The 14,142-nt window shown below is 40.5% G+C and overlaps 1 pseudogene; it reads left to right on the top strand.

Moving 5' to 3' along the window:
* The first annotated feature begins 609 nt into the window (after window positions 1-609).
* Window positions 610-13,420, top strand: LOC143645776 (protein MAK16 homolog pseudogene; annotated as a pseudogene).
* The last annotated feature ends 722 nt before the right edge of the window (window positions 13,421-14,142 follow it).

Raw genomic sequence — 14,142 nt, 5'->3', positions numbered from 1 at the left:
CATAGATAAATGGGAAGATATGACAATTACGGCAAAATGTTAAAATTGGTGGGTCCAGGTATCTGGGGGGAATAGGGATATTTTGGAATTCTCTGTATGTGGTTTGTATCATTTTTGTAACTGTTCTGTACATTTGAAAGTATTTCAAAATAAAAGGTCTAAAGTCCTCCCATCCCCCAAAATATGAACAAGACACAATCTCTGTTCACAAGAAACTCAAGGTTTAATGGGCCCCAAAAACATACAAACCAAAAATTACTGCCCAGTTCTCTAATAGAGGAAACAATAAGGTAAAATGGAAGCACAAGGGAATGAAGACTTTGCCTGGGAAGAGGTAGAGAAGGAGGAATCAGGAAACATGTGCAGTTGGGGCAGGATAGTTATACATGACAAGAAGGAATTCTAACTATCTTGAGCAGAAATGGAACACATCAAATCCTGTAGCTGAGAAGGATCCTGGATAGCTCATAAGATGGAGGTCAGAACTACAGGAATTAGGGGGTCTGGGGGTTAGACCCAGGGATTTAGAGACACGGGATTTCAGGGGCTTGCTCCCTCCAAGCAGGCCTTCTTCACTTCAGAAACAAAAGCTCCCAGCTTAGCAGTGCAATGGGGACAAGGAGCATTCTCTCCCATGAAGAACTGACACCACTCCAAGAAGATTTAAAAACATTTCAGGCAGAGGAAACTGCACGCGTAAAGGATGGGTGTCTCACTTTCTGTCCAGCCCTCTTTCTATCACCATCTTACAACATCCAGGTCATTTCTAGACCTGTCCAGGGGTGGGTCCCACAAGCCCAGACAAAACCATTTTCTTAGCCAGATGCTGGGCTTTTAGAGCAAAACCTGAAGTCTTTCCTACCTTGGGTATATCCAAGAACATTTCTTCCTACAAGGTCAAAAAGTGTATGCTGAAGTATAATCCAGCAAAGGAAACAAGTATAGCTCAGCCCTTACAGAGATAAAGAACTTAGAGAACATAATGTCAAAAGTTTATAGTAATATGAACTTCCAACTTAGAATTCATGGTCTGTGTCTCCAAATTCCATGGATTTGACTGTTCCACAAACATCAGAATTCTGTAATTTTCCTCATTATATAAAGCCATACAGTACATTATGGGAACATTAAATTGGCAGCTCAGTCTTATACTGCATGTTTTAATAAATAACAGCTAATCAGGCAAAGCATTTGCATGTCTACTATTTTGGCACTGTTTCCACATCTCCCAAGGATCATAAGTGTCTTTATTTGCAGAAATCTGTATTCCAGACAATAGCACAATATAAGTCACAGTTATGCAATTATGTTACTATGAGAATGTGCTCTTAGCAGGTGAGAAAGTAAGCCCAGGAAAGGTAATGAGGAAAGAAACCTAGCAATGAAGGAAAGACCTAGGGTTCAGATCAGATGAGGGAATGCAGACTTCAAGTAGACACAGTATGATTCTAATGCAAAGAATCTGGCTTTGCCTAAATATTGAGAGCTATGTGATGAGATTAGTCATCTCCTAGGCTAGGTCTGGCCTACGTTAAACCTTGGCTCAAGGATCAGTTTTACTTACTTTTTACTTAAAAAAAAAAAAAAGAGGAGAAAAAAATTTGTTGTTTCTCTTTTTTTAGAGTTTTGAGTGAATTAACTGGCCTTTTATTTTTCTTAAATGAAGAATAGCTATCACTACAAAAAATAAATGCTTATTAAGCAAAGGAGACCTCTAGGTGGTCACCCAAAGTAGTATGATTTGGAAGATTCATCCTTGTGTACTCCCAGGGGTTATAACACCTTAAATATTACCTGTAGAGTCGTTTGAGAGAAGACATTCATTTCCTTGGGGTCCTACTTTAAAATGCAAAAGTCTTGGCTTCAAGCCTCAACTCAAGCGTCATCTCCATTGAGGAGCATTTTGGAATCCTACTCCAACATGCATGCGCACGTACACACACAAAATGTCAGGAGAACACTGGGCCACCGTGGGGAGAAGAGCCCACGAAGGAGAACAGACTGTGCTTATTTCACTGCCCTACCCTACCTGAGCACTCTTTCCCCTCCCCCCATCTGGGGAATGATAAACACACCTGCCAAGATTGTTATCTCAGACACATTCAGGCTGTAACCAAAGGTCAAAAGTGGGCACCTGTGTCAGGCTCTGAAGTTTCTTTCTCCCTCTCTTTTTTAGACTGTTTAATTTCCCATTTATTTTACATCCCTTCCTGGATTCATGCTCCTTTGTCTCCATGATTAGATTAAACTTAATCATCTTTGATTTCTAGCAATCATAACCTGCCACAACCAATATTTGCTAGCAATGGGGGCATGCTCATTTCTCATAGCAAAATTCGAGAATTTCCCTCAAGAGGACAATGCTTCAATGGTAGTCATTGGTCCTGACGCCATCTCTCTCCACCACTGGGGTAGAGCAAACTTACAACCAAGTATCCTGGTGATTTTTGACATTGACAGCAGACCTAACCATGAACCCCTTAGTACACTTTAAGAAATTCCAACATACAAAAAAAAACCTAAATTTATTCTCTAAATGAATATTAGGTAAGCATGTCCTATGTGGACCATAGCACTGAGCTAGGTGGTGAGATAGAACAAGAAGAATGAGTTTAAGGTGACACCTTCTAGAGACTTACAATCTAGGTAAAGAATAAAGTAGACTGGGAGTTTTCAAAATGTGTCCTTTAACCCAACAGCACCACCTGAAAATTTACAAGAAGTTCAAATTCTCAGGCTCTACCCCAGATCCACTGAATCAGAAACTCTGAGGCCAGCAAACTGTGTCCTAACAAGCTCTCCTATAATTCTGATGCATGCTAACATTTGAAAGCCAATGGAACAGATACATGCACGAATTTTGAAAACAGTCAATGTAAATGTACATTCCCTGCCACAAGTGTGAACATAAGTACTTGCTTTGCCTGTGCTTCAGCTCAGGTCTATACAGGGAGATTTTTTGCCTTCTTTTAGCTACCACATCCTTTCTCACATTTCACAGACTCAGAATTTTGGCACAAGAGTGACAGTATCTAACACTGCCTTATACTTATGCAAATTTTACTTATCCCTTAGCTCCCCAACCCACCTGGATATGTGATGCAGGATGATAAGACCACAGGTGTTCAAGTACTGTGCTTCCTTTGTTGCAGTGAGGGTCTGGCCAGTTGGAGGGCTCTGGTAGACTTAGAGCTGACTTTTGACAGGCTGAGGAGCAGAAAACGAGCAATAGGAAGTTTTTCTCTTTGGAAACAAGCACTATCCAACCATTACAGATCTGCTCCCAAATTCTATTTCCATTAATATCAGACTAGGTAATTCAAACCAACCATTCTGCTGAAGACAAATAAAAAAGCTAGAAGAAATATACAAAAATATTATCTTATAAGGATCAAACAGCTAACAGCAGAGTAAGGAATAACATGGCCATGGTCTATTTAAAAAAGGAAAGAAAGGATTTATAGAGTAGGCACAACATCTGGGGCTGCCTTTGCCTTGTAACAGCAGAAGAAAGACAAACTATACACTTGACAGCACACATGGATAGAAGAGCAGATCTAGAATCTGGAGCCTGCCAAGAGTGGGGCTCCAGTGGCCACTCAGTGCTTGGGGTTATTGTCCTGAGGGATACACCCTAGAAATAATTCGACCCACCCTCACTGCTCTTACCTGCAGCCAGGCTGCAAGTCATTTTGGAGGCTCACAAAGTCTCAAACCCTGAAATTATTTTAATATGATCCTGGATTGCACTGCCAGGTGCCTTCAGGCTCCTAACGGAAGCAAAAGAAAATCATCTCCATAGGAAGCTATTATTCTAGGCCTCAAATTATTTCTACAAGTAATTTTTTTCAAATAGATCAAAGACATCCAGGCCCAGGAGACAGAACACCATGAACAACCACCAGCCCAAATGACAACAGAAGTATATGCACAGGTCGCTCAGACAATGAAATTACTAGACATAAACTATAGAGCTACTATGAATATTAGGCTCAATGAGAAAAAAGTGAAACTAAACAATTTCAACCAAAAACTGGAAACTGTCAAAAGGGATGTTGCAGATTTGAAAAGGAAAAAGTAGAAATCCTGGAACTGAAAAATACAATAACCATAATTAAAAACAATATACTGGTTTACCAACAAGTTAGAGAGACAGTTGAATAAAGAATGAACTGGTTAACAGGAAAATAAGTCAGAAGAAATAGAATAAAACACAGAGAGAAAAAGGAATGGAATACAGAAAGGAAAGGGAAAGAGACAACGGATACAGTGAGACAAATACATTTAATTGAAGACCCCGAAAAGAAGAGAGAATGAGAAGTACAAAGGCCCCAGCTGACTACCCCATTCTGTTAGGCAATGGACACGTTCAGCGGGATTCTTGGAAGTGATCCTTCACCTTACCACTTGGTGCCAGATGTTGTGCAATAGAGGGAACCAATCACACTTATCTATTTCATATAAATAATGCAATTCAAATGCCTCCAGTATTTAAATCATCTCCTCATGCCACATCAAGTAATAAATTTAAAGCCAGTGGTTAATTACCACATTATCCAAAAAGAAGCACTCTGTATATAATTAAGTTTATTATACACATTAATACGGAACGTGTCAAATCTGGAAAATGGGGAGGCAGGTTCTGCAGGAGTTTATTTGAATGGGGTTATCAGCTGACTGAGGCATTTTAGGTGACTGTGCCTGAGGGGTAAGAAAGAGGAGGAGTCAATAGCACAGCCTACAGTCAGACCACTGTCCCCCCAGGTACCTAGGACTCAGGGCAGAACCCCAGTTTGAAAAGGACTTTAGAGAGGAGCTGAAGGAACTGCATTCATGAAGGGCATGGCTTTAGTATACATGGGACAGGAGATAGATCAGGGTTGGAAGTGGGAGAGTCCTCCAAATCATCAAGGAACAGAGTTTGACATTTGCTTAGTCAGTACTGCAAGGAATGGAGCAATTAGTCGGCAACTCAGGAACGACCCACAAGAGCCCTGGGTAAAGATATACTTCCCTAAAAGAGGGGAATGTGGCAGAGGCAATTAAGAAGCAGGGGGCTAAGGCCCTGCATTTGCAGTGGGCACCACACCCAGTCAATTGTGAATTCTTGCCATTCATTTGGCTCCTTTACAACTCGTGGACAGGTGATGACAACAACTCACCAGTGACATACTCAGGAACCACCACAGAAAAATGAAATCTTCAAGAATTATCTTGTTGTGGTTTGTTTAGTCCACAGCTGTACAGAGAGACAAAAATCAATTGTTCATCTGACCAACTTTACCCCGTGTGTGGTTTGAAATGATGTATGGACCTTAGAAAAGTCATGTTTTAATCCTAATCCCATTTTGTAAAGGCAGCCATTTCTTCTAATCCCTATTCAGTACTGTAAATTTGGAACTGTAACTAGATCTCCCTGGAGATGTGATTTAATCAAGAGTGGTTGTTAAACTGGATTAGGTGACAACATGTCTTCACCCATTTGGGTGGGTCTTGATTAGTTTCCGGAGTCCTATAAAAGAGGAAACATTTTGGAGATTCAGAGAGAGCAGATCAGAACAACATAGCCACAAGAAGCAGAGTCCACCAGCCAGTGACCTTTGGAGATGAAGAAGGAAAATGTCTCCCGAGGAGCTTCATAAAATAGGAAGCCAGGAGAAGAAGCTAGCAGATGACGCTGTGTTTGCCATGTGCCCTTCCAGATGAGAGGAACCCTGACCATGTTCGCCATGTTCCTTTCCAAATGAGAGAGAAACTCTGACTGTGTTTAACATGTGCCCTTCCATTTGAGAGAGAAATTCTGAACTTTATCAGCTTTCTTGAACCAAGGTCTTTCCCTGGATGGTTTTGATTGGACATTTCTATAGATTCGTTTTAACTGGGACATTTTCTCCACCTTAGAACTGTAAACTAGCAACTTATTAAATTTCCCCTTTTAAAGGCCATTCCGTTTCTGGTATATTGCATTCCGGCAGCTGGCAAACTAGAACACCCCACAGGGACAGAATAGGACATTTAAATACAGAAATACTACACAGTCTATTTTGAGCTTAAATCAAAATACCTCCCATGAAAATGCAACTCCTAAGCTATAACAGAAGCTGGTGGAGCAATAGGATTCACAGTGTAAATAGAAATTCCTAACCCAGTTTTTGTTATTTTAGGGAAAATCCAATATAAATATGAGACCAAGTTCTGGTGGAGTATAGTATAGTTGTCATATTTAGCAAGTTTATGCTATACCAATTTCGACTTTATGTTGGTGTCTTGATAGGAATGATTCAGTTGTTTAAAACATCTCACTAAAATGTTCCATCTTTAGAACATGTCCAAACCTAAAATGTTAACAGAAATAAGATGACCTAAGAAAATATGGGATTTCTAGAAGTAAAGGAACATGGATTAAATGAGTCTTTTCTGTTTTTTAGTCTTCATGAAACAGTTTACTTTAAATCCAAACATCCCCTTGCTGTACTGTAAGCCTAAAATTTTCTGGTTTTTTGTTCTTTGTTTTTTGTTTTTAACTAGAAAGAGAAACTAACCAGAAATAAAGAAGGTAAACAGTTGGCTCAATAGATTCTCATTTTCGAAACAAAATTGCCAGCAACCGTGAAAAGCAGAAAAAGCAAAAGGCCTGAAATGTTTTCAGTTCCAGCAATCCAACTCACCTAAAAGAGCATTTGTTAGAAAAGGAAGTATTGCTATCAAATGAAATAAAAGCACAAAACAGGTGGCTTGAAGTCCTGCCCTTGTTCCTGGCTCCCCCATTATCCCTGAGACACGAACAGTATCCAGTGTAAGAAGCTGTAGATTGGGACTTCCCATATTTGGCTCACACTTTAATAATAATAATAACTTTTATTATTAAACTAAGAGGTTTACATGTATTAACCCGCTGAATCTTCACAACAACTCTATGAGGTAGGCACTGTCATTGACCCTTTTCTACAGTTATGGAAACTGAGGCACAGAGAGATTAGCCACCTGCCACATACTGGTGGGCCCAGGCCCCGAAGCTGTAGCTCTGTCCTACAGAGATTGCTTCTCAAAGTGGGGTCCACACACCTGTCACCATCTGAGAACTGTTTCCTACTGGACCATTTCACCTAGTAATTGAAAGTAAGTGTTTTGCTTTCACAATGAGACTCTGTGAATGTGAAAACCTTGTGTCTGATGCTCCTTTTAGCTACCATATCAACAGAAGAGTAGAACATATGGAATAAAAATAAATAATAGGGGGAACAAATGTTAAAATAAATTTAGTTTGAAATGCTAGTGGTAAATGAAAGCAAGGGGTAAGGGGTATGGTATGTATAATCTTTTTTTTTTTTCTGTTATCATTTTATTTCTTTTTCTGTTGTCTTTTTATTTCTTTTTCTAAATCGATGCTAATGTTCTAAGAAATGATGAATATGCAACTATGTGATGATATTAAGAATTACTGATTGTATATGTAGAATGGAATGATATCTTAATGTTTTGTTTAATTTTCTTTAATTAATAAAAAAGTTAAAAAAATAAAAATAAATGAAAAAAGAAAGTGTTTTGAAACTTTTATAATAATTTGACAGAACTATTTATTTACATTAAAATTGAATAATTTTTAATGGGCTTTTATTGGGCTTTTTATTTCACTTTTTTATTTCACTTTTTACAATGATATTGTAATGGTTGGTTTCATGTGTCAACTTGGTCAGGTAATGGTGCCCGGTCGTCTGGTCAGGTAAGCACTGGCTTGTTAGTACATGGACTTTTGGTGGATTTAAATCATCAGTAAGTTGATTGCATCTATGGTTGATTATATCTACAGTCAGCCGAGGAGACTGTGTTCAGCAATGAGAGAAGTTTTATCCAATCAGTTGAAGGCTTTAAAAGGAGAAATGATGACTTCAGCAGTTAGAAGAGAGAACTTTCATCTCTACTTCAGCCAGCCAGCTTCTCCCAGAGAATTCATCAAAAGCCTTCACTGGAGTTCCCAACCTGCCCTATGAAATTTGGACTCGTGCATTCCCATAGTTGCATGGGACACTTTTATAAAATCTCATAGTATTTAGAGATATCTCCTGTTGATTCTGTTTCCCTAGAGAACCCTGACTAATGCAGGTATAAAAATTCATTTTTACTTAAGTATCAATCTGTAATAAATTAGACATTTTCACAAAGCAGGTTGTCCACCACAAAGAGTGTGAGGAGTGCTTCCCCCGCCAAGCTCAGAGACCCTGACTTCCATTCCATCTCCAGGAGGGAATCAGTGCTGATGGCAGAGCATGTGTCTTACTAGAGGCCCACCTGCCATCTTAGAATGACCATTCAAGACATAGGAACCATGGGAGCACATGGCTCAGGGATATGGGTTTGGCTAACCTGGTCCTAAATTCTCTTTCCATGATCCAGATCTTTTCCCCTGGAAAGTAACAGGCATGTAAAATTAAGAAGAAATTGTGCTTCACCTTCACACAGAGGTTTCATTAGAATGTTAACACTAAAATGACGCTGAATAATTTCATCTAATGCCTCCCCTTTCCACTAGGAAAATAAATATAAGAGTCCAGAGCACCATAGAACCAGACAGTTCGCTGCAGATGAGCTCTGGCCCATTCCACTGGTCCATCTGATCCCAAAGGTCTCAAGAAATATGTGTTTATATCCCATCTTACCTTGTAAAAGAGGAGACAGATGCTCTAGGAACCATTCTAGGAAGGAAAAAGGGAGCATGAGAAAGAACCTTGATATCTGAAATGGGAAGGATTTAACCTGAAGCACAAGACATGTATGTGAAATTCCCCTGCCTCTCAGGGAAGGCATGAGAAGACAATGCAAGGATACACAAGTCAGAATTTCTCAGGCTCTCTCTGCTGTGTTTTCTTAGAAAGCCTCCTCTGAATAAACCAAGATGGTGCTTTTGCATCTCTGAGGTCACAGTTCACCACAAAACCTAACATTTACAGAAAAAGCAAACAAAGGTAACAGAGAAGGCTTCAGCTGAGGTTCTCTAGACCACAGGGTACATTTTTTGGTGGATGAGATGGATGTTGAGTGAAGGGAGCTTTGGAGAGAAGTTTTCTGAGGCCGAGAATGTGAAGACATGGGTTGTGATGGTTCATGGAAAGTGAAAGAGAGAAAACCCAGAGAGATCATTCACCATGTACAAACTAAAACCAACCCGGTCTATTGCTACCTTGAAGTGTTACAGCCTGAGAGGAAAAATCCCACTATGTCTGCTTGATAGAGAAGTGATGGCAATAATGGAAATAATTAATATTAGTGAGGTTATGGCTCTTTACCGTTTTCAAAGTGCTTTTGCACACATTGTCTCATTTAATCCTAGTCATTATCCTGGACCATAAGCAATGGAGTTTATTATAATTTCCTTTGGAAAGTAATGATTAGTACAAATGAAGAAACTTAAAACATTTTACCAATTCACTCTTTATCTCCAGGAGGGGGCAAAACTAGGACAGGTGCTATGACTTCAGATTCTATTTGCAGAGTTATTTATGTGTCAGCTACTTGAAGCAATGCCACTCATCTCTTGGCTTACGTGTCTGAAGGAATTTCATTTTGTCAACTACTATCAGGTCACTGAGATTTAGAAAATATATAAATAATGTAATCTCCTACCCAAGTGGCTATTACTAATTGGTAATTGAAACACACTAAAAATGTGTTTGTGTATGTGTTTGTGTGTGTTTGCATAGTTCTCATAATCTTCTTGACAAATTTTTTACTAGATCAGAATTTGAAATGGACTCCTAAGGCCTTTGCAAAGGTATGTTTTCTATAAAAAATGTGGTGAATAAATGTATGGATGAAAGGATGGATGATTGGATAAATGAATGCATGGATGGATGGATGGACGGATGGACGGACGGATGGACGGATGGATAGGTGGGTGACTATCAGAGTTAGAAGGAGTATTAGCAATGTTCTATCCTTGGGAACAAACCAGAATCATGTGGAGCTGATTGAATCCCTTCTCACCTATGCCACCCAAATAAACATGACGGCAATCCACTGTAGGAGATTATGACCCCATCGGAGAAGATGGGACCTGGGGATTAATAAACTTTTAAGTTTCAAATCAAATTCAGATGTATACTTCTGATTAAAAGCCACTGTCTAAGCCAAATCCTTCACTTTACGGATGAGAATTTAGATATTATATGACTCGTTCAAGGTCACACAGCTCATAGGAGAATACTGCAATTGCAGCTTCCCAACTTCTGGCCGCACCTGCACTAGAAAAGCATATACCAGAAAACATCACATGGTATCAGGCTTTCAGTCCCAGGTGAAATGCTCCATTTTGCTGCCCACAACATATTTGGCCATGTTACACAATAAAAATGCAGCATGTCTTCTCCCCCCACCCCCACCCCTAGCATGGATGGGCTATGAAAAGTTCTGATTAAGAAGACAGTAGTGGGCAGTCAGAGAACTACAGACGTACTTTCCTACATGTATTCAAAGGACTAATGGACCTCTTATAAGCTGCCATTAACACATCTGGTTAATATTATAGCACTGCTAACAAAACATAATGCCTGCTCCCCTCCCCTATACGGGGGACAAGTGACTGGATGACTTGGAAAGTCCAACAGAGTTACCATCCCAATTTTATGTTCATTTCGTATCTTTATTTTGGAAAAAAAATTGACCTGTGGTAAAAGAAACTGTTGACCATTTTTATGTCGATTGAGTATTTTCCTTTTTATCATCCAAAAAAAATTACCAATTCTAATCACTGTAGTGGCATGAGTATAAGTGAACTCTTCTGACGTCACACTCTCAGAAAGACAAATAAAAACCTACACCCAGGCCCGCCTTCCATGCAGGAGACCCGGGTTCGATTCCCGAACCACGCACCTGAAAAAAAAAAAACCAGCACCCAGGAGCTGGCCACGGTGGCTTAGCAGGCAGAGTTCTCGCGTGCCATGCCAGAGACCCGGGTTCAATTCCTATTACCAGCCCACGCTAAAAAAAAAAAATTTGAGACATAGGGTCTCCCAGCCATCCATAAATACACACCCCTCATTCCGAGTTAGGCTCCTTCTATCACCTGTGTGGGTCTCAGCAGACTCTGTACTAACCCAGAGTACCCGGTGAGCAGAGGATTCCAGCTCCACGACCCTCAAGATGCAGGAAATGAACTGCCCCAGTGCCTCTCCCCAAACAGGTTGACTTGTCCTTTGAGGAAAAATGCAATTCTTTTGAAGGAACCAGGAGGGTTCCCTGTAAAAGGCAAGGGTGTAATTCGGTATAGTGATTGAATGTGCTTCATGACACGATGCAAGGATAATGGCATTGTCCTTTAAAATGGATAATGCGAAGAAAAACATTTTTTTTAAAAGTAAGGGCAGCATCAATGATTGAAATCGGGACCCTTTCAGAAGATATTTAACGCGGCTACAGGACCCGTCTTTGAACGGTGATTTGCTGCCCCCTCGTGTTCATTTTTTATAAAAAAGTTTACTAAATCCCACTTAGGTAAATCCCTTTCCTTTCCCTCCCAATCTTTCCACAGAAAATCATGCCTCGGTACTAAATCAGTACTTACGTGAAATTAAAGACAAGGACCTTCTTATCAACGCATAAAACTTACCTGACAGTTGCTCAAACAGAAACATGCTCTTTCTGCCTCTCCAGGCATCACTTGGCGAACCTGGCTGTCATCAATGAGGTGTGGGGGCTCCCAAAGACCCCCTCACAAAGCCAGAACTCCAACAGTCGCCACTCACAGCACTGCATCGTGACGGGGTCTGCTTACGGAGAGAGCAATTCTCTACGTGAGAGAAGCCTTTAGCTCCGCAACCAGGACCATTCCAGCTAATCCTAAAGAACACCTTTAGGGCACTATATTAGATTACACGAGGATTCCATGCACTAAACTAACTTTCCAGAAACCTACAACCTCCAGATGGGTCCCTGGTCCAGGTTCCCGGACCAGGCTTGGCATCTGGGGGGCCCTGGTTAAAATACAGTACACAGAGCACTGGAATAAGTAGAGCTGAGATGATTGTAAACTTGTAAATGCCTCCAAGTAATTCCACTGCACTTTCACGTTTGGGAACTTCATGATCAAGGGCTGGTTGGTATACAACAGGCCTATGAGAAAGGATCAAAATAATTTTGGAAATCATATGAGAATCAGGTTTTGATGGAAGAGCAGAGCAAGGAAGCCTGCCAGAGCATGGGATTTGGTTCAGAGCCAAGAAGGAATGACTACAGGTAATACTTGGGTTGGGAGTTGAAACTCTAGGTCAGAGGACTGTGTAAGAGAGGGGTGAAGGTTCTGAAGAAAAGTGGATTCTGCTGCTCGTCTACCTCAAGCCAGTTTTCCCCAAAGGCTTGCACCCCTTACCTTCGGCTTCTTTTGCTTTTTGATCTTCTTTCCCTCCAGAGCCAGAGAGTCACCATATCCTGTTAGCTTTTCCTTGTAAGTCACTTGTTCTTTTTAATTTTTTTAATTATAGAAACTGTCAATTTACAGAAAAACTATGTAAAAAAAAATACAGCATTCCCATAAGACACCCTATGGTTTACACTTGGCGTTAGTGTGGTACCTTTGTTACAATTGATACAAGAATATTAAACTTGGGCTGACACTGTGCAGTCAGATGACATCATCTGGGATATACTAGGAAACAATTTTTTTCCTGCAAAATAAGAGCTAAGACTCAGAGCTTTTGCAGAAATAAATACAGCCTCATTGGGTTATGCAATCAGTCATCTTATTCCCCCGTCAAATGGTCAGTACGCCACTATCAAAGAAGAAAAAGTGTTCCTTGTAAATGAAGGTTATAGAGCAGTAGGCTCTTCTAGGTGTCCCTGGGGATGGGTCCCGCTCCATAAAAACTATGAGAAAGCACCGGGAGCAAAGAGATGAAAACCTCATTTACTGGCCCCACTTGATGCAACATAATTGTAAGCGAGATTCATCAAGATTACCCAGTACCTCATTCGAATTTGAAAACTTCCACTACCGCTTGGAAAGGAAGCTTAATCCTTTGAGTGAAAGGTAAAAGGGAAGGGAAAAGGAGAGAGGAGAAGGAATCGATAGCTGCTCAGCGGGACATCACTGGAAAGGAATTACTGGAAAGACTGAAACAAGATACGCATGCCACACCTACAACTGCCCTTCCTGCCTTCAGCAAGGCCCTGGGACAGCAGGAGGCAGAGAGTCATTCTTCAGATGCTGAGGAAAGAGATGATGAAGAGGAGGATGAAGAATATGTGAGAAAAAGAGAGTCTGAGGAAGAGGATGAGGTGGAGGAGAGTGACATGAGTGACTCTGAGGACACGAGTGACCTGGATGTCAGCAGGGTCCGAGTCCTCCGGTGAGGAGGCAGACGAGGCCCTGAGCGCCAGACGGGGGCTAAGCCCCTTTGAAAGAAAGTTTGCCGAGAAAACTGGCCTCTAGCGAGAAAGAATATGAGTAGGAGAGAGCATGTGGCCAAGGCCAAAACCACGCAATTCTTCCTCAATCAGAGTGCACTGAACATTTTGAACATCTTCCTTTCTTTTATCTTAAACACATACGCACGCCTTGAAATTTTGCCCTTTCATATCATATTTAACACAAGGTTTGTGTTTTCAATATTTATGCAACTTCTGTGGGCAAGAAATCTAGGAGAGAGTAGAAGAAAGCCTTAAAGTTTTGGGTAGAGCATTTTTATAGCATTGACATATATATTACAGTAACAGCATGAACCCAAGAAACCTAACGGACAAGTTCCTCAGACTGGGATGAGACTGTGGTTGTAAATATTTCTAAGGTTTAAATGTTTCCTTGGTGTCTTCCTTTTGCCCCCTAAACATTTATTTAGAAATGGCATGCCTTAAAATTGTTCCTGTCCTCCTTTCTCTACTCCCACAGAGGTAAAAGGAAGGAAAAAGAAGATCTAATATGTTTAGTATAAAAATATCTTTTTTCTTAAACAACTCCATTAATACAACCTGGGATAGAAAGAAAATCATCTCTTTGGGAAAGTAATAAGATGTTAGGTTACATCATAGGGAACACCTTCAGAAACCTGCTGCACTTTTCTGATAGTTTCCCACCTAGCTGTCTTAGCAGCTTTGCAAACTTTTTGCCTAGAGTCCCTGAAACATGAAACCGAATAAACTTCGATTTTATTGTCG

Source organism: Tamandua tetradactyla, chromosome 9, assembly GCF_023851605.1.
Source record: "Tamandua tetradactyla isolate mTamTet1 chromosome 9, mTamTet1.pri, whole genome shotgun sequence".
Classification (NCBI taxonomy): domain Eukaryota; kingdom Metazoa; phylum Chordata; class Mammalia; order Pilosa; family Myrmecophagidae; genus Tamandua; species Tamandua tetradactyla.
The sequence above is the reverse complement of the archived record's forward strand: the minus strand, read 5'-3'. Positions and strand labels throughout refer to the sequence as shown.